The 19,944-nt window shown below is 38.2% G+C and overlaps 1 protein-coding gene across 2 annotated transcripts in view; it reads right to left on the bottom strand.

The window, feature by feature from the left end:
* UNC5C (unc-5 netrin receptor C) overlaps positions 1–19,944 on the bottom strand; it is a 362,776-nt gene that overhangs the window by 128,243 nt on the left and 214,589 nt on the right. The gene's annotated exons all lie outside the window — the stretch shown is intronic.

The following is a 19,944-nucleotide window of genomic DNA, read 5'->3' as shown; positions in this document are numbered from 1 at the left end:
ACAGCATATGTCATCCTAAATAACAAAAAATGAAAAGAATCTGAGATTATCATTTTAGGAGTATTTATCTTAATATACCTAAGCCTATTTCTTAGAGTCATTCTGCAATGTGCTTCTTTGCACTGAGCAAGAAGGGTCATCTGATCAATGCACGTGGACAATTGCCAGTTTGCCTGCACACACTTTCCGTATGAGGTACCTATGGAGAGTATTGGCAGGGGCATCCTGAGGGACTAGAAGAATTTGACTGGGTTAAGTATAAGCACAGAAAGAAAGATTAAATATATTTCTTTGTACTTTCTATGCATTCATTCATTCATTCATTCATTCATTGCACAAATATTTAATATCAATTATGGAAAAGGTATTGCCCTAGGCACTTGTGAATCTCTGATGAGTAAGATAGTCCTTACCCTCAATGAACCTATATTATTGTGCAGAGGGTACATATTAACTACAGACTATACAATTTATTATTTAATTACAACTGTGTTCAATGCTGCAAACAAGAAGTATAGTGAAAATGAGAGTGAATAACAAGTGAACTCAACTTAGTACGAAGGATCCAACGTGAGTTAACTTGGTTAAATTATCTAAGGAGAGGGTCGGAAGATATGGGAAGACGCAGGAAAGAGAATGAGGAGATTGAGAACCCAGGAGAAGACAACTGAGCACCAGACACAGAGAAGGTGGCATGAGATGAAGCTAGGGAGAAGAAAAAGATCGGTTAATATATATTCTTGTAGACCAGTGGTTCTCAAAGTGTAGCCCCGGAACAGTTTCATCAGCATCACCTGGGAACTTGTTGGAAGTCAAATTCTTGGGTCCCACTCCAGACTCAAATTGAGTACGAAACTTTGAGAGTTGAGCCCAGCAATTTTGGTTTAACAAGCACTCCAAGAATTCTGATGCATGCTACAGTTTGAGAACCACAGCTGCACTCCATGTTCAGAATTTGGGATTTCTTTCTGAAAGTCATGGACAGCATCAAAGTGTGTTAAGCATGCAGATGATGTAATCAGATGAGAACGTAAATATAAATATATATGCACACATATATATGTGTATATTTGTGTATATATACACACATCCACATATATATGACTATGTTATGAATATGAAAAATATGAATATTAGGAATTTTTAGTTCCTAAAAGTTATGATTTATTAAACTATTTGCAAGACTTCTTGGTATAGGTGACATGAAGAGTACAAGAGTATTCCAGAACTTGTCCTAAAACCGAGACCATGCTCAAATGGGTCAAAGCCCTCAGGAAAAATAAGGAACACTCAATATAAATGGATGCTGTTCCACTAGGGAAATAAGCAATATTTTCTATCAGGAACTGCAGGGACTTGAGTCATAGAAACAACTAAGTCCTTAGATCCACTCAAGAGCCCCTGAACTGAAATGAAGCCCAGGAAAGTGAATTTTATAAACCAAGGCAGGGCAAGATCCTGAAGGGGCAACTCTGTGGCCAAAAATGTATTAAGTACATTTAAAGTTATTGTTTAAAGTCTTGGAAATTAGTATCCTTTATGTTTATACAGTGATCAGTTTAAAAAATTTTTTTAGGGGCGCCTGGGTGGCGCAGTCGGTTAAGCGTCCGACTTCAGCCAGGTCACGATCTCGCGGTCCGGGAGTTCGAGCCCCGCGTCGGGCTCTGGGCTGATGGCTCAGAGCCTGGAGCCTGTTTCCGATTCTGTGTCTCCCTCTCTCTCTGCCCCTCCCCCGTTCATGCTCTGTCTCTCTCTGTCCCAAAAATAAATAAACGTTGAAAAAAAAAAATTAAAAAAAAAAAAATTTTTTTAATGTTTATTCATTTTTTGAGAGAGAGAGAGAGAGAGCGAGCATCAGTGGGTGAGAGGCAGAGAGAAGGAGACACAGGATCTGAAGCAGGCTCCAGGCTCTGAGCTGTCAGCACAGAGCCTGACATGGGGCTTAAATTCACAAATCGTGAGATCATGACCTGGCCGAAGTCGAACGCTTAACTGACTGAGCCACCCAGGCACCCACCCCCACAGTGGTCAGTTTAAAAAGAATTTTCAAGAAACTGGCATATCTAAGTCCCTCACTCCTCTATGAAAAGATCGGTATATTATTTTAGTCAATGTCTAAATAATAGAATAATCTCCACAGCATAAATCCCAACTTATTAACGAATAATGCTACTTCCCTTCCTCTTTCCTAGTTTCTGCTTAGGCCCTCTCATTTCCTGTCTTAGTGCAATTATTATTCTCATTTTCTGATATCTAGGAGTTCATGGAAGGGTGGCACACAGCTTTCCCCCTCACCCCTGCCCCACCCTTCTTTTTTATTCCACTCTCTGGCATTTAATACTTTTGCCTGTTTTACTTGTTTATACCTTCTCTCTTCATCCAGAAATTCAGTTACTGGAAAGAAAACTCTTCCTTTAAAAGCTGTTGCAGTAAATTTACAGTCACCAAAGGGCTGGTAAACCTGTAGTGTGTATTTCCTCAGAACTATAACGGCTCTTTCCAAAATGCAGGGCAGCAACAAATGGGCTCAGGATATTAAAACCACATACAAATATTTTGTGTCCCAAGATGATAACATCAGGCTTTATTCCCCCTCCTTTTACTTAAAGCAATTACAGGAAACCTAATTAAATGCTAGGGGAACTTCACTAGGGCCACTGTATCCTTCAGCCCAAATAGGCTCATGGATGTTTCTGCTGACCACAAATATGAGGCCTTTTAAGAAGCCACAGACCGACCCTCCTGCTACAGGGATTATTCATAGTATGAATGTTCTGAATTGTGTGGCTCAGGCTCCCTGTGGGTGCAGGAGTCAAACACACACCGATTTTTGTCTTCAGCTTGATAGACGCCCCATTCAGGAGGAGCTGGATTAATTTGTTGGGTACACTTGTCCTGCCACATGCCCAGAGTTTACATTCCAACTTTTGGTCAACCACACTAGAACAAGAACTGAAGCAGGAAGCCTCTAAACACTTCCAGCTTAGAATTCCCTACAATCAACTGCATTATTCAAGTTCTGAGTTACTTGGTAATGTACCATCTTTTCATTACCATAGGTAAGTTCTTTACCTACGACATGCTGCTCGTCGGCCCAGAGGCTAGTGGTTTGGCTAAAAGCAGGTAATATCCTTTCTCTTTGAAAGTAAAATTTTAAATCTGCTTGAAGTCTTGAGATGGAAAAAGCAAGCTGCCTTGAAATTTGTAATGCCATCAGCATCACTTCCAAGGCGGGTTGCTTTGAAGAGCATTTGGGAACTTGAAATTGGTTTCAGGTTACTTAAGAATGGGGGTGGAATGCTTCCTTCTACAGATTTACTCAAATACAAATGTGTATTTTCCATCACGTCTGATAAGATCAAAGATTTTCCATCAGCATTCTTCCTTTAATAGTGGCATCTCAAGGATGCATGCTGTTTGAAGTTTGCAGTGATCTGCTTTTATAAGAGGATTTATTGTGGCGTGGGAGCTAGAGTGCAGGCAAGTAATTAGCATGCTATATCAAGAAGTCTAATAATGAATATGAATATGCACTTGCTAATAGGGAATTTCAAATGATTTTAGAAATCCAGATGCAAATGCAACCCTCTTATTGGATCTTTGTGAGGCTATACATGCATATGCAATAAAATCTGGTAAATTATATGTATCCTTTATCTTTAGCATAATTTTAATTTTATAATAGTGGTCAGGCAGCACAAATAGTGTTTTTCTAGAGATTATTATAAAGTGAGCACAAATGCATGACAAATCCTGTTGTATAATTATTTAAAACAGTATCTATATTCCCCCAGAAGTATAATCTGTAGTACTGTCAACAAACATTAAAAGTCCACTGTTGTCAAAAAGTATGTTATTTAATACTTTTTTATCTCCAGTATCTCCAGCATCCTGTTGTTCATTTATCTCATTTATTAGGTGATACTCCAAAATCATGCATCATCTCAAAAGATTTTTTAAGATGTGGTCATCACAATCTGATCAGTTCCTCTCAAACTATTTCTATTCAGATGTCCCCTCACCTACCCAGACAGGATTTTCCTTTGAAGATGATCCCAAGCCACTTATGCCCAAGTTTCCCCACACCCTACCTGCAGTGGGCCCCTGTAGTTCATAGGGGTTTTCCCTGGTGTGTATCTCATGGTCCCTATATTCCCTGGAGTCAGTGGCCCAGTTCTTCCCAGAGAAATGGGCCCCATCCCACCCACAGCTGAGGCCTCAATAAACTGACTTGGGCTTTCTCTTCCTCATGGATATGGACTGGACAGACCATCTGACTCTCCCAAAACAGACTGACCTTGTTAACAGAAGCCTTTGATCCCTGCTTGGACTTCTTTTTGGCCATTGCTGTTACTAATAATGGCATGGATGAACAGTCTCATCCATTTTTGTTGATTATAAGAGGCCTCTTCCTTTTATCTCTGGAGGTGACCAACCATTATTCCTGCCTCCCCACTCCTTATCCTCTTTGTCTTTTTGTAAACATAAAATTGAAATAAAGGAGTTGTTTCACACAAAACAAACAAACCAACAAATAAAATAAAACGTGGCCATCAAATCCTTGCCTTCTGATACCCCATGTATGTTTCACTAAAAAGCACCTTAACCCCAATTAGACTTAGGTGTTATGTATACCCGAGTTGTAGTTCTCATTCTTCTCAATTACTTTTTCTTTCATACGGCAAAGGGAAGGTTTGAGACATCATGTTGCATAGACCTGGCAATTCGGCTTCCTCCATACTCTCCCTGTTGGGAGAAGAGCTGCAGAGGTCACTCTACCAAATCTCATTATAGTACATTCACAGGACAGAGAGTGGTGGGAAACGCATGAAGTTACAGGTAGGGATGATCTGGGATATATTACAACACTTTATTGAATTAGTGTGGTCTCTTTTTCATACTTTCTCCCAGAGCTTAATCCTATTAGTTTTCACTAATATGATCTAAACTAAGATACATATCTGTTCTAGATGTCTTAATACAAATTAAATCACACAAAATACCAGCATTATTTAAAAGGATGTCACACTGAAAAAAAAAACAAAAACAAAAAAACAAACACAACAACAAAAAACCCTGACAATTATTTCATCAGCTTGTAATTCTCACTAAAATAATCAAAATATAATAACTTGAAAGGCAGACCTTTACTACCAGGACATAGTTTTATGCTACATGAAGTCATCTGACAGTCTTTAAACTTCATCAGGAAAAGAAGACACTGTAAACACATAATTCATCAACTTTTCTCTGAAATGTGTTCCTTGGATTTTTTAATATAATATTTAATATATAAACAGTCCATCTAATTAACTAAAATTACTTTGTATAAATGGAAATTACAACTTACTGGTATATTAGATTTATTATAATTTTGTTAAAGTTACATTTATTATCTTTGTGGTCAAGATGAATTTACAAGTCAAAGAATAACATGACTGGGACTGAATGGTTCAAGGGATTTGTTTGGAAGCATTTCATACCTAGGTCATTGACTTCCTTTTTACATGATAATTTCTAGTTACTTGGTTCTGTTTGGCATTCCGTGTCCAGAGGACCTGTGTTTTGTTTTGCTATGTTTTGGTTTTGTCTAGAACTGAGAAGAAAATATTTATTGGATGGTGTGTCTGGAGTGGGGAGATTTACGGTGCTTTTAGAAAGCTATGTGACAACCATGGATAAATGCAGCTTACCTTAAAACTTGAGATGTTAACTGCAAGATGATATTAAAATAGTTATAAACGGTACTTCCTCTGACAACATTAGCACTGCTTTCCCTTTCCTTTGCTGAAGTGTCAGGTTTTAGATGTTACAGGAGAAGCAGTCCTCCTATTTTTGATTGGACTTTCCAACCACCATCAAACTTAGAGCTGTGAGTAATGGTAATTGGAGTGGGGGGTATGCAAAATGCTCTTTCTTACATACAGAGTGGTAATAAATTGATAGATTAATTCTACTAGCTCTGCCCGATCATTTAATTACTATTCTTAACTTTGGTGATAAAAAAACAAAACAAAACAAAACAAAAAACTGTTGAATGTCTCTTCCAAGAAGTCTTTCTGAGACCAAAATGGGAGCTGAAAAGTTTTCTCTTTTTTTTCTTTTTTATTTATTTTTTTTTTTACATTTATTTATTTTTGAGAGACAGAGAGAGACAGAGCACAAGTAGGGGAGGGGCACAGAGAGAGCGAGATACAGAATCTGAAGCAGTCTCCAGGCTCTGAGCTGTCAGCACAGAGCCTGACGCGGGGCTCGAACCCACAAACCATGAGATCATGACTTGAGCTGAAGTCGGATGCTCAAACAACTGAACCACCCCGACGCCCCTAAAATTTAACTTCTACCTTGTATGTCAATGTTCTTTAGAGTACAAAGAATCAATTTTGTAAAAATATGACAGCAATTTAATTTGGGAGAACACAGAGCACATTCCATTGAGATAGCAGATACATTACTCTTCTAAATATTTTTTGTGAAACATGAAACTTATTACATATGTATTTGAATGTATATTCCAACATTTTTCTTTAAGGTATAATTCTTAATAATTAAATCATAACTACATGCATTACTTTTTATTTTTATTTCATGCAAAACATTAGTAATTTCTTTTTTTCTCAACTAAAAACAGTTTTTTAAGTTTATTTATTTTGAGAGGGGGGTAGAGAGAGAAAGAGAGGGAGAGACTGCAAGCAGTGGAAGGGCAGAGAGAGAAGGAGAGAGAGAGAATCCCAACAGGCTCCACACTGTCAGAGCCCCACACAGGGCTTGAACTCACAAACTGTGAGATTATAATTTGAGCCAAAACCAAGAGTTGGACATTTAACTGAGTGAGCCACCCAGGCACACCTAGTAATTTCAATGGAAGTAATTTTACCACAATTAAAAAAAAATCTTGTCCATAAGGGTGGGGAAGAGTGCTGCGTGCATTCTGCGTGCTGCGGACACAATGGTAAAGAAGGCAGATACGGTCTCTGTCCTTCACAATTCATTGTGGAGACAGTTCTTGAGCCCCTATTTTATGCACTGTCATTTCCAACGTAGCCATCGAGATGAACTCTTTATGGATCCTTTCTGATTAGTTTATTGTCTAATGCAGGAAACAAATGGGAGTTCACTGAATACAGTGACTTTGTCATATGCATTGCATATGGATCCGCACATTAACTGGCACACATATTTGTCCAGTTAATGTACGTTAAATGAATAAATGTCTTATACATAAATCACATGTAAATTTAATTGTAACTCAGAAAAGTAAAAGTAGCTACATTTTATTGGGCATCTACCATGTGTCTTGGTTAATCTGCATAATAATCCTTGGGAATGGGTATTATTATAATACAGGTAAAGAGCAGAGGTCAGAATTTAAACAATTTTTCATGCAGCCAATGATTACCAAAATCAGATTTAGACCCATTATTTATCTGAATCCAATGTTCCTGTTCCTTGCACTATACCAACATTCCCCAAATTGTGTCTCAAAAAAGGGTTCTTTGGTCAAATAAGTTTGGGGATTTCTGCTTACTATGTCTTCCTCTTAGAAACTCAAAATGCTAACCAGCATATTAAAGGCATTGGTCAGAAGTTCTGCCATAAAAAAGTATGTTTACTTTGGATTGCCACCACTTCTTCCAAATTTATTAAACCATATAACCCTACAGTCAACATAAACACAGAGCCCCATATCATCATGTCTTTCAACATAGTTTGGCACTTTCCATATATTTATTTATTGAATAAAAGTAATCTACTATTTGGAAAATTCTGAAAACCCCCTAAATAAAGCTATAGTGAAATAGTTTCACATGGAGAGATCAGGGTAAACATGGGGAAGTGGAATATTTGAGTTTGATGCTGAAGCATGGATTGGGTTTAAAGACTTAGAGAAAAATCAAAGACACTTCAGGAGGATAGAATAGCACAAAGCCAAAGGGCACAGATGAAAAAGCATGGAGCACTACAGGGGAGAAGAGTTTACAGAAACCAACTAAAGAAATAAGGCCATGGAATTAGATAGAAGAGAAATTCATGGAGAGCCTTGACTGGCAGCTGGAGAAGTTTATTTTATGGAGTGGGGAACCTGTAAAAATGGTAAATTGGTAAAATGATGTTTATTCAAGTGACATATGCTTTAAGGAAAAATAATCTGTCTCGACTAGTAAACAAGACTAATCTGATTTACTTTTAATGGAATTTTAATCATTTTAATTTTAATTATGATTACAAAAATTGTTCTTAGATCTGTGATATTACATCAAGTCCTTAATCTTAAGAGCTTAAAAGGAATATTCTTCGTGAGCCTCTGAAAACACTGTCTGACGATGGAAACTAGCACATATATCCAAAATAATAATTACTCATACTGTTGGGCTTTCATTTTGTACTTATCTCATGTGATTTAGAAGCAAACATTGAGATCAATCACCTCTGGATAGATTGCCACTTATAACAGTTCACACAGTACACTGAGGACAGCTGTTCACTTGTCTTAAAAGCAATATATTTCATACTCTTTAAAAATATGTTTTAACGTTTATTTATTTTTGAGAGACAGAAAAAAAGAGACAGAGCATGAGTGGGAGAGGTGCAGAGAGAGACGGAGACACGGAATCTGAAGTAGGCTCCCGGCTCTGAACTGTCAGCACAGTGCCTGATGCAGGGCTCGAAATCATGAGCTGTGAGACCACGACCTAAGCCGAAGTTGGACGCTTAACCGACTGAGTCACCCAGGCACCCTGATATATTTCATGTTCTTAAGGAAACCTTTAAACCAAACCAGAAAGGATCATTAAAAAAAAATTCAACTCATCCAGGATAATTAATGTTACAACCGGGAGATTAGACAAATATTCACCTAACATACAACAACCTAGTAATTCACTTGGATTAAGAAAATAAATTCTTGTTCAATATTTACTATTTGACTTTTGGAAAGTCCTAAATTCATCAGGCCATGGTTTCTCAACTTATAAAACAAGATAACTTTTTTGTCTTGTTGGCTTGTTGAGAAAGGAAATGGAATAACAGCTATAAAAGTAATTCAAATCTGTTAAATTATATACATGTAGTATAAAAATAACAATTATTTTGACACTATAACTATATTTTATTCACAAAATTACCATTGGAGGTACTAACATAGATTCAGGGAGGGGAAGAGTACTATAATGGGAAATTATATTAGGCACACACCCAAATGAGAAAGACATGGCTAGTTTTGGAACTTTTCAGCAGATTTGGGACAGTCAGGTCTAGGTGGGGACACCAATCACCCAGGGCAATACAGATCTGGCTCTGATATTTAGAAATGAAATTTGAACAGCAGGAAGGAATTCTGGTGATTTGCCTTTAAGTTTCTTGTCTTTCAGCCAAGTAACCCAGGATTTTACCAATCCTCTAGGCTTCCCACTATATTAAAGTGTAGATAAAGTAAAGTTATCCTGGTAAGATGAGTGGAAAAGTCTACTTATTTCGGTAACCAGAATGCTTGCTTGGCTCATCTGTTAGAAATTCCTTATATCCATAGTGCATTATGCAGGTGAGACAGGGACATTAAGCAACTGAATGGAAATTACCAGGTAGGTTAGCACGAACTAATTTGGGGCAGAATAAGCAAACTTTTACATTTTAGTGAAGATTTAAAATTGATGAGTGCAATCACACCTTCTAGGTCTTTCTTCACTTACCAACCAGAACATGAGTTCTATCAGAGTAGAGATTTGTGTCTGTTACATGCTGTCCCTGTGGCATAGAATAATATTCAGCCTCACATTGTGAGCATACAATGAGTATTTACTGAATAAACAAAAGAAGATTTTCCCTAGGACACTATTACACACTTATTTAAAAGATATATGATTATATCAAAATACTTTTTTTAATTTTTTCATTTATTTTTGAGGGGAGGGAGGGGCAGAGAGAGAGGGACACACAGAATCTGAAGCAGGCTCCAGGCTCTGAGATATCAGCACAGAGTCCAATGTAGGGCTCGAACTCACAGACCGTGAAATCATGACCTGAGACGAAGTCGGATGCTTAACTGACAGAGCCACCCAGGCACCTCTCCAAATATATTTTAGAGAAAAGGAACTTTCAGTCATGATGGCACTTGTACCTCCTTCCCTAGCCGGAAAGACATCATCAGACACAACTTTGAATTAAACTTTGAACTGGGTTGGCAGTCACACTGAGAATGGAGTGGGAGGAGCAGAGTTTTCATAATGGTTTTTAGGTTCTTCAAAATTATTTATAATAACTGAGTAAACACAGGTCAAGTACCAGTGAAAATATTTTTTCTTTGTCTTTTAAAGAACTCAAATATGCAAGAGTGACTCATTAATTTACAACAAGAAAGTTTAACTTGTGAAATTCCAAGTAGAAATGAAAAATATTAGCATTTCATATTTTCAAGTCAGGAGTAGGTATTTGAATGAACTGCCACTGAAATACCAATTTTCAATTTTAACTTTATATAAGAACTAAGAAATAACTGTGTTCTGATATTTTCAAAATATTTCTATATATTCTAAGATCCTTTTTCAAATCATTCTATTATCATTCCAAAAAAAGACATGATTTAATAAAAACAATGAAACCAAGTATAATACACTTAATTTTTTTTCCTTTTTTTTTAAAATACAGAATGTCTCCTTGTTTTTTTTTTTTGTTGAGTCCAAGTTACATATGCTTAGTTTTTGATAAGCTTATAGGTAGAATTCCAGAAAACAATATTGATCCAGGTTTGACAATAAAAGCTTATTTGTTTATTTTTAATGTTTATTTGATTTTGAGAGAGAGATACAGAGTGTGAACAGGGGAGGGGCAGAGAGAGAGGGAGGCACAGAATCCAAAGCAGGCTTCAGGCTCTGAGCTGTCAGCAGAGAGCCTGATGCGGAGCTCAAACCCATGAACCATGAGATCATGACCTGAGCCAAAGTCAGACACTTAACTAACTGAGCCACTCAGGCGCCTCCCCTCAAAGCTTATTTTTAATTAATCCTTGGCAATTAAGTTAAATAAGAGATAACCTTTAGAGAAAGATACGGTTCAAATTCTGTTTTCTCAAGTAACTAGATGTATGACCTTGGGAAAGTTCTTTTACCTCACTAAATGTCATTTTCCTCAGCAGGAAAATAGGAATTAAAATTCTGACTTCAATGGGTTCTTATAAGGATTAAATGAGGTGATACATGTGAAGCTCTTTGCAGAGTTTACCCTTAATGTGAGCTAACTAACAAGATTTCCGAAGCTAGAATAATTTATGCTACGCTTTGTACTAAATAACTCTCCTCATGTCAGAGGCTTTGCAAAATAAGTCCACTTTTCCATCACAACAGCCTCCAGGGCTGCTCTCCTACATGAACTTTTCTTAGTGATCCAGCCTGCACCTATGTTGAATCTATATCCTCTCAACCATGGCTACTGAGCCACGAGAATAGAGCACAGAGAACACCCACCTGCACTTAAATACCTTGGCTCAGCAGGGGCAACATAACTTTCCCTCATAGACCATTGGCCAGAAGTAATCACGTGGCCCTGTGGACCCGCAAGGATGCTAGGACTTGTAGTGTTCCCCTATGTCCAGGAAGGACAGGAGAACGGGATGGTAGTATTAGAAGTCTTACTACATTATAATTGACAAAGCTACTTCAACAGGAAAAACAAGGTGCTGAGTTTTTAGGAAATCACAATCACACTGAAATATCAGTAATTATCAAGTCAAGTGAAATTTAAAAAATTGTTTTCTGTGGTATGAAAGTCTGTACTGACAGAGGGAGCTCAATGTAGAAAAAAATAGATTAGACCAAAAGGAAGAAAAACAGTTTTGAGGCCTGGCGTGGCTACCATCATGAGTAACTTTGGGTAGGGCATTAAATTTCTCATTTTCTTAAACTTTAAAGTCTTAGAAGGGGCCACAAAAGCAATTCTGGTCAATGGAATGTGAGTGGAAGATACATGTACCTTTTCTTGGCCAAACTGGTGAAGAAGCTTGTGGGTCTCCTCCCTGCTGGCTTTCCCTCCCTGCTGGCTGGTTATTGAAGAACATGAGGCCAGAGAGCACAACAGAACCACAAGAGGAGAGGAGTCTGGGTCCAGAACTGACCAAAGGGAACAGAGCTGCCCTACAAGCAAGGATACCTTCCTGGTAGGTAAACAAATGTACCATTCTATTGCTTTTGAACTATTCTATCTTCGGTGCGGTCTGTTACTGCAGCTTACATGATACAGCCTTAAATGATACAGACTATGAATAATATGCTTGGCACGCAGTGGGTTTTTCTTTTTTTTTTAATTAAAATTTTTTAATGTTTACTTGTTTTTGAGACAGAGGGAGACAGAGCATGAGTGGGGGAGGGGCAGAGAGTGAGGGAGACACAGAATCTGAAGCAGGCTCCCGGCTCCAAGCTGTCAGCAGAGAGTCCGACGCGGGACTTGAACTCATGGACCGTGAGATCATGACCTGAGCCAAAGTCAGATGCTTAACCGACTGAGCCACCCAGGCACCCCCACAGTGGGTTTTTCTAAATGACTACTAGATAAATGGATGCCAAATACTAATCCCACAATGCTTTGGGTCTTTTTTTTTTAAACCAAGATTCAGTGCTTAGTTCCAAATTATTAAAAAAAAATTTTTTTTTTAATTTGGCAACATCTTGTTGGATATACAGAGAAGAACTTCTATTAATTCTGAGAGTTTTCAAATATCTGAATGTGTGATTTTAATATTATGCTCAAAATGCTATAAACCAGAGCAATTTTCTTACCATGTAACAAAAATATTTTCAGGATGGCACACTTGCAATCGTTTTCAAAATATCACTTCCAACATAATGTTGAACAAATTGGTGTGAAATAGTAGGTTATAATGTTTAATTACCAGTATCATTTCTTTACAGGCAATCTTATTTTGATGTTTTCATAAGAGATAGAAAAACTTAAAATTGAACAGGAGAGTGGCACCTGATTCTGAATATTGTGTGTAACTTGTAATGTATTCATGTCCATTCTATACCAGCATCACAGAGAAAAAGGAAGAAGAAAAAATAATTGTTTCCTACCATGAGCTCCAATTCACTGAGATATTTATGTAACTGCATTAACACTGCCAACTGAACAAAGAACTTCAGTCATGTATCTTTTCATATCTTCAGGCAAAGTTTAATTCCCCTTCCCTTCTTTTATAAATGATTTCCTTCAAAGGATACACACCCTAGTGGATAAACAATCTTCACGGGAGAACATGAAATTTAGCTATTTAATATGTACAGTTCAGTGTCGTGAGGTGTGGAATCATAGTAAATAATGCTTTGTGATGACACTAACACTAATAAAGATGATGACATTTTCATGATTAGTCATGTTTTTAGTAAAGGGAAATTAATAGATAGGACTATCCACTCTGAAAGATACATACAACATGCTGACAAACAAAACTGGGTTTCAGCATAAAATGCATATGTTATATAGATAGTATACGCATACACCTAAATTCACTGTGCATGTTTATATGCATATCTTTCATCTAGTATTTTGTTTTCACCTACAAGTTAGAATGCTTTTACTTCATACTCTATTATAAGCCCATTTAGTCACATTTCTGTCAGATCCTACTTGCATATTCAGTGTTGAATAAATCAGTGGCTAATAAATGTCCTTGAAAATGTGTTTAGAAATAAATAATGAACTGCTGTATCTGATCATAAATGCACATTTTTTTTTTTTGCTCTCAGAATCCTACAAAGAATAGCCTGACCTATTACATAAATATATGGAAAAAGAGAAATAATTATAGGCAATCATGTAAAAGGAGCCTGGTTAACTCTTACTAAATGGATACACTACAGACCAAAAAAATGTTGTCATAACTGTTCAAAAAATTCCACTGCAAAGGAAATACCAAATGAGGATAGGGAGTCAACCTTTTCATCGTAAGTGCTTTTTATCACATCTCCATGGGCTTGGGATGCAGGCCCAGCCCCACAGTGTGCAGAACGGCGGGCTGCTCGGAGTTCCAGCCCTACAAGTGTCATCCCCTTGAAGGTACCTCTCCAGGTGACCACAGGCACGCTTTCAATTTACGGCAAGATGGTATGACAGGCAGCATGGGAGGACAGCAGCGATGGAAATACAGACCAAGTACAGATAAAAAATATGTCCACCTTGACAAATACAAACAAGACTTTTCAGTAACAATGTATGGGGAAGTATCTCTTGACAAATGAGAAGAATACAATCGCTTCTTTCTCATTAATACTTTTCACAATCCCCTTCGGATTCCATCCCAACCTCTCTCCACAATCGGCCATGTCTACACATCCTACATCTATACTTACTCAAATAATACAGATTTATGTCCCCTGCACATACCTTATAAATGTCAACCCATCCTTCCTCAAAGCATCTTGCTACTCAGCAGGTTTCAAATTTGTTTTTAAAATCTATTATGTGGGTGATCCTTCAGCAACACTTTGAAGTGCCTTCCCTATTAAAAGTGAAGAGAGATCTGGTGTCCTAAGAAGAGAAATAATGATAGCTTATGGCTATGATCTCACATCTTCCTGACTATGAAATAATTGTCTCTGCTTGAAAAAAATAGAACACATATGCCCAAGTAAAGAAAAAAAAAAGCAAAAACAAAATTTAGGAGGAAAAAGGGACCACATAAAATCTTGCCAAAGGTTCATGCTTTACATAAAGCTGCAGTTGGGACTTTACAAAGGAAATCTCTGCACTTTTTATTTCTGGTTCAGAGGATTTACATGCTCTTTCTAATGATCTGGGCCTTCAGCACTGGGTAATGTCTCCCAGTCCCCAGCTTAGCACTCATGCAAAATTGAAGCACTTTGGAAGCAGTTTAGTAGCTGCAGATGAATCTCAATGTGCAGGAAAAGGCATAATGGCTGTTTAGCACCAGCTAGGAGAAGCTGAGGAAATCAGGGGGAAAAATCTATTGAACTTAAGCCATCTGGGAAGCCAACTGAGAGCGACTGCATTAACAACATGTTTACATCCCCATTGTGTTGCTAGGCCAAGCAAAAGTGTGTGTGTGTGTGTGTGTGTGTGTGTGTGTGTGTGCGCGCGCGCGCGCGCACAAAGGAAATGATCAGGTGAAATTCTTGTGATTGTATTGTCTATTTTCATGTGGTTTTGGCAACTGTGTAGGGAAAAAAATTTTCATGAAAAATGTGGCGATGAGAATGTTCAGGTCTCCACGAGACAGGGTGAACTGTTGGAGTGCGGGGGTTGGAAGGATGCTACGGCATGAGGAAAAGGAGTGAAAAGCAGGAGCCTAGCTGTGCACTGCATTTCCTGTATCTGGCCCGCAGTACAACACAACAGATTGGGGGAAGCTGCAGAAAGCCGGGAAAGAACAACCAGGGAATGCTTCTGTTGCCTGTTACATTTCTAGTTAACTCAGAAATACTGGCCAAACAAGGGGAAACAGCCAGGTAAATGTCATCACTTTCAGCTCCCATCACCCCCATTTGCTGTCTCTATCATCACAACCCTTTTCTTTTCATGGTACTTAATCAACTAGTTTTAGGTTCCTAGGAAAAGTGAGAAGAAGGTGCATATTTCTCCTATACAATCTGCTTCCACACAAGCATAGCCTCCCTTGTTAGTAACATCCTCCACCAGGGTGGTACATAACTGATGAGCCTCCACTGACATGCGATTGTCACCCCAAATCCATAGTTTACATTCAGGTTCACTCTTGATATTGTACATTCTATGGATTTGGACAAAGGTAACGATGTATCCACCTTGCTAGTGCTATCCAGAGTAGTTTCACTATCCTACAAATCCTCTACTATCCATCTACTCGTCCCTGTCTCCCCCTACCTGGGAGGCAACCACTGATCTTTTTACCACCTCCATAGTTCTGCCTTTTCCATAATGTCATATAGTTGGAACCATACAGTATATAGCCTTTCAGATTGGCTTCTTTCACTTAGTAATATGCACTTTAAGTTTCCTCCATAGTTTTTCATGCCATGATAGCTCATTTCTTTAAAGTACTGAATCATATTCCATTGTCTGGATGTGCCAGTTTGCTTACCCACTCACCTACTAAAGGACATCTTGGACTGCTATAAATATCTGTGTTTTTGTGTGGACATAGGTTTTCAACTTTTCTGGGTAAATATCAAGCTCTGGGTAAATATCAAGATATCTGGGTAAATATCATGGCTGTATCATGCAGAAAGAGTATGTTTAGTTTTGATTTAAAAATGCCAAAATGTCTTCCAAGTGGCAGTATTATTTTGTATTCTGACTGACAATGAATGAGAGTTCCTGTTGCTCCACATCCTTGTCAACGTTTGCTGTTGTCATTGTTCTGGATTTTGACCCTCCTAATAGCAGCAGAGTGGTGTCTCATATATGTCCCTAATGACATATGCTTATTTGCAGTTCTTGGTGAGATGTCTGTTAAGCTTCATTGTGCTTTTGAACTGTAGCCCCACCCCCTGCCAAAAGATATGCCCACATCCGAATCCCTAGCAAAGGTGAATATTACCTTACTAGGCTAAGAGTCTTTGCAGATGCAATTAAATTAAGGATCTCGAGATCCTAAATTACCCCAGGTGGGTCCCAGTTCCAGTAATAAGTGGACACACAGAGAAGAGAGACACAGAATGGGAGGTGATGTGAGGAAGGAGGCAGAGACTGGAGTGATGCTGCCACAAGCCCAGGAATGCCTGGCAGCCACCAGAAGCTGGAAGAGACAAAGAACAGACCTTTCTCTAGTGACCAGAGGGGGCGCTGCTCTGCAGCATTTCAGACTTCTAGCCTCCAAAACTGAGAGAATAAATTTCTGTTGTTTTAAGCCCCAAATTTTGTGCTAATTTCTTGTGGCAGCCCTAGGAAACTAACACAGTGACTAAGGGCATTTACTGTCTACATTCAAAGAATGGATTCAAGATCTGACGGAGCAAAAAGGTGAGGAAAAGCTGTCTGCCATGCAGTGTTTTTCTGGTTTCACAAATGCCCCACAGAGCGGGTGTGGGGAGGTAGCCTTTTAGTCACTAACGTCACTTCATACAGAGGGCATCATTGTCTAGGATCATCAAGACTGTAGCTATAAAAAGAGGCATGCCATTCATTCCCTGCCATTCCTGGAATTGCCTTGTACAGAACATTCCCCTGGGTTTTTCCAGCTAAATTTTAATTCACTCAAGCCTAGAGTTCCCCCCCTCTTCCCTCAGGAGGCTGCAATCTCTCAGTCTGAGAAGTTTAATAGGCAGAGACAGGCGAAAGGATATTGCAGAAAGCAGGGGCTCTCTACCGTGTAACTCTATACCATGGAACTACCAAGGGGTTTCATGAATTTATTCTTGTGATGAGAGGAGAACCCCAGCAAATGGTAAAGCATACTCTTTATTCTCTCTCTTTTTCCTCATCCCTTTTGCCCCTTTCAGGCTGTGATCTCTTCAAGTGCATCAGGTCTTAGTTGTGTCTCTACTCACAGCACCAAGAAAAGTATCTGGGGCATGGATTTTGAACAAAACATGTGTCTCTATACCTCCTCTATGCTGTGCGTTCACAGTAGTGTCTCCTCTTGCCCCATTTCAACCAGGATGTACATTAGCATTTCTACAGAGCTTAAAATTAGTGAACAAAGAATAAGCTATGCCCTGCTCCCAATTAAATCATTCTCTGGGAGGTGGGGCCAGGACATACATGTTTTCAAAAATCCCAAATGCACCCAGGGTTCACAACTAGCATCCTAATTTTTCCTTGTTGTGCTTGCCTTCATGTTCTTGGAGATTTCTCCCAAAGCAGCAGGTTAAACCCTTGATGAAATTAGCAACTAGTCCAAGGCTTCCCTAACCTGAATTGTTTTTCATTGCTAGATATTATACTTCCTACGGGCTGTGTTTGCTTTTTTGCCAGACCCTGATATTTTGCTAATTGTAGCTTTCATGCTATACATGCTGATTTTGTATCTCCAAATGGTGCTTTTTGGAGGAACTGGAAAGAGTATTTCAATAGGGATAACTCTGGATTGATGACACCTGGGAGAGAAGACTAAAGGGTTCATAGTAAGGAAAGCCCTCTCCCCTCAAGTTTTAGCATTTGATTCTTCCTTGGTTGTGGCATTTTTTAATTAAAAAGTTTTCTTTTGTGTCTTTGAAGATGCCAAAAAAATATGCTGGGGTGAGGAGAGAAAAAAAAACAGTATCAGAATTTTGAGCTAATTTTGGAGCTAATATTAGATAGTAAGATTTAATGATACAGAGATTCAAATACAAGAGATTACAATGTGTGACATCACAGAATAAAAAGGACAACAACCTGGGTCATTATCCCATAATTATCAGCGAGGTTTATTTATATTAGCGCAGTAGGTACCAACACCAAAAAAGTGTATTTTAATTTTGAGCGAAAGCCATGCTTTTTAGAAGCTAACCCTCTCTTCTAAGCTGAAATTGTTTCTTAAACTTCCTTAAACAGGATGCTTAATTCATTTCATGTAACAATCCAAAACTCTGTTCAGTAAGTTTCTTCCTATAAAAATAAAGCATAAGAGACTCTCCTTAAACACCTCACATATTATAGCCAAAGGTGAGATTAAAAATATACTTCAGGTTTTAACACTTGTGCTCTTCTCACTTTGAAGTGAGCATATGAAAACTCAAAGCCACAGCACATGCATTGTTGCTGGGCACATGGCAAAATTGCTATAGCAACAGAATCACTACTTTTACTCCTGAAATGCCCTGATTGGGTAGCAAGTAATCTAGATGAAGAATGGTCCTTGGACTCCTGCTTCTTATTGTAGCCTCTTTGTGGGCTTGGAGATGGGTAGCATTTGATTTAGTTTTTTTTCTAAAGTGGGGTAAATACACAGACACAAACACACACATAAATACATATGTATATACATGCATGTCTACATGTATACACACACACACACACACACACACACACATTCTTCATTAAATTGTATTAATCAATGCTTTCATTTCAGCTGTGGGAGGACAAAGGAGTAATGCATCACAAGTAACCTTGCCCTAAGCATTAACTGGCAGAGGAGAATTCTTTTGTGTTCGTTGCTTTAAAAACTCTTGCTGTATATGATTTTAGAAAATTTCTGTTTCCCTCTAATGAAATGATAGCTCACTAAAACTGCACTGAAAGATGTAATGTGCTCTTGCCTCTTACTTTGCAATCATGTTTGGGGCCATATCTGTTCAATAAATACATGCTATTAAAATTTTCTATACAGTATGTAACTCAAATAAGAAAAATGTTCCCTGCGGGACAGAATTAAATTAAAATTACATAGTTCCGCATGAAGCCAGGGTGTCTGAAGTAGGTGAAGGGTCTACAATATCAATACATGCAAATATTGGAATTGGCTAAAATGAACAAACATTAAGAACTTCACAAAAACAGTAGATGAGACACAAAAGGAACCTAAATAGGTAGTCTGAAATTTTTCAAGCCCTCTCTTCTGTTTGTAAGTTAGGAAAAGAAAGGAAACAAAACCCAGGTTTCTCTACAGTGAGAGAGCCTGAATCATTCAGGCAGCCGAGACTCATCTTCATGCTAGAATGGAGTGGAAGCAACAACTAGAATCTATATTCTGGAACTCTGACCCAAGCATGTATTTGTAATTGCAGCTGGGATTATGTGGGCCATGTTAACTCAGGTGTTTAAAGACTTAAAGTCAATGTGAAATAAGGATGAATCAACTGTGAGCACTAACAAATGAAGAGTAAGGAAAAACATATATTTCAGGATGATTGAGGTCTCTTGCCAGAGTATCAGACTGACTCCGTGGAAAAGCCTTTGTGTACTACATGGATCCTTACCAATTTTCTATTTTTATTTTGAGGCCAGCCTAACAATGGAAAAAAAAAGTTGCTAGTTTCCGGTACTGAAATGAGTACCTCTGGGAAGGAAATCAAATAAATAATTGGTTTATTTTCCAGA

This window comes from Leopardus geoffroyi, chromosome B1 (genome assembly GCF_018350155.1).
Source record: "Leopardus geoffroyi isolate Oge1 chromosome B1, O.geoffroyi_Oge1_pat1.0, whole genome shotgun sequence".
Lineage (NCBI taxonomy): Eukaryota > Metazoa > Chordata > Mammalia > Carnivora > Felidae > Leopardus > Leopardus geoffroyi.
This window is presented reverse-complemented; position numbering and strand designations above follow the sequence as displayed.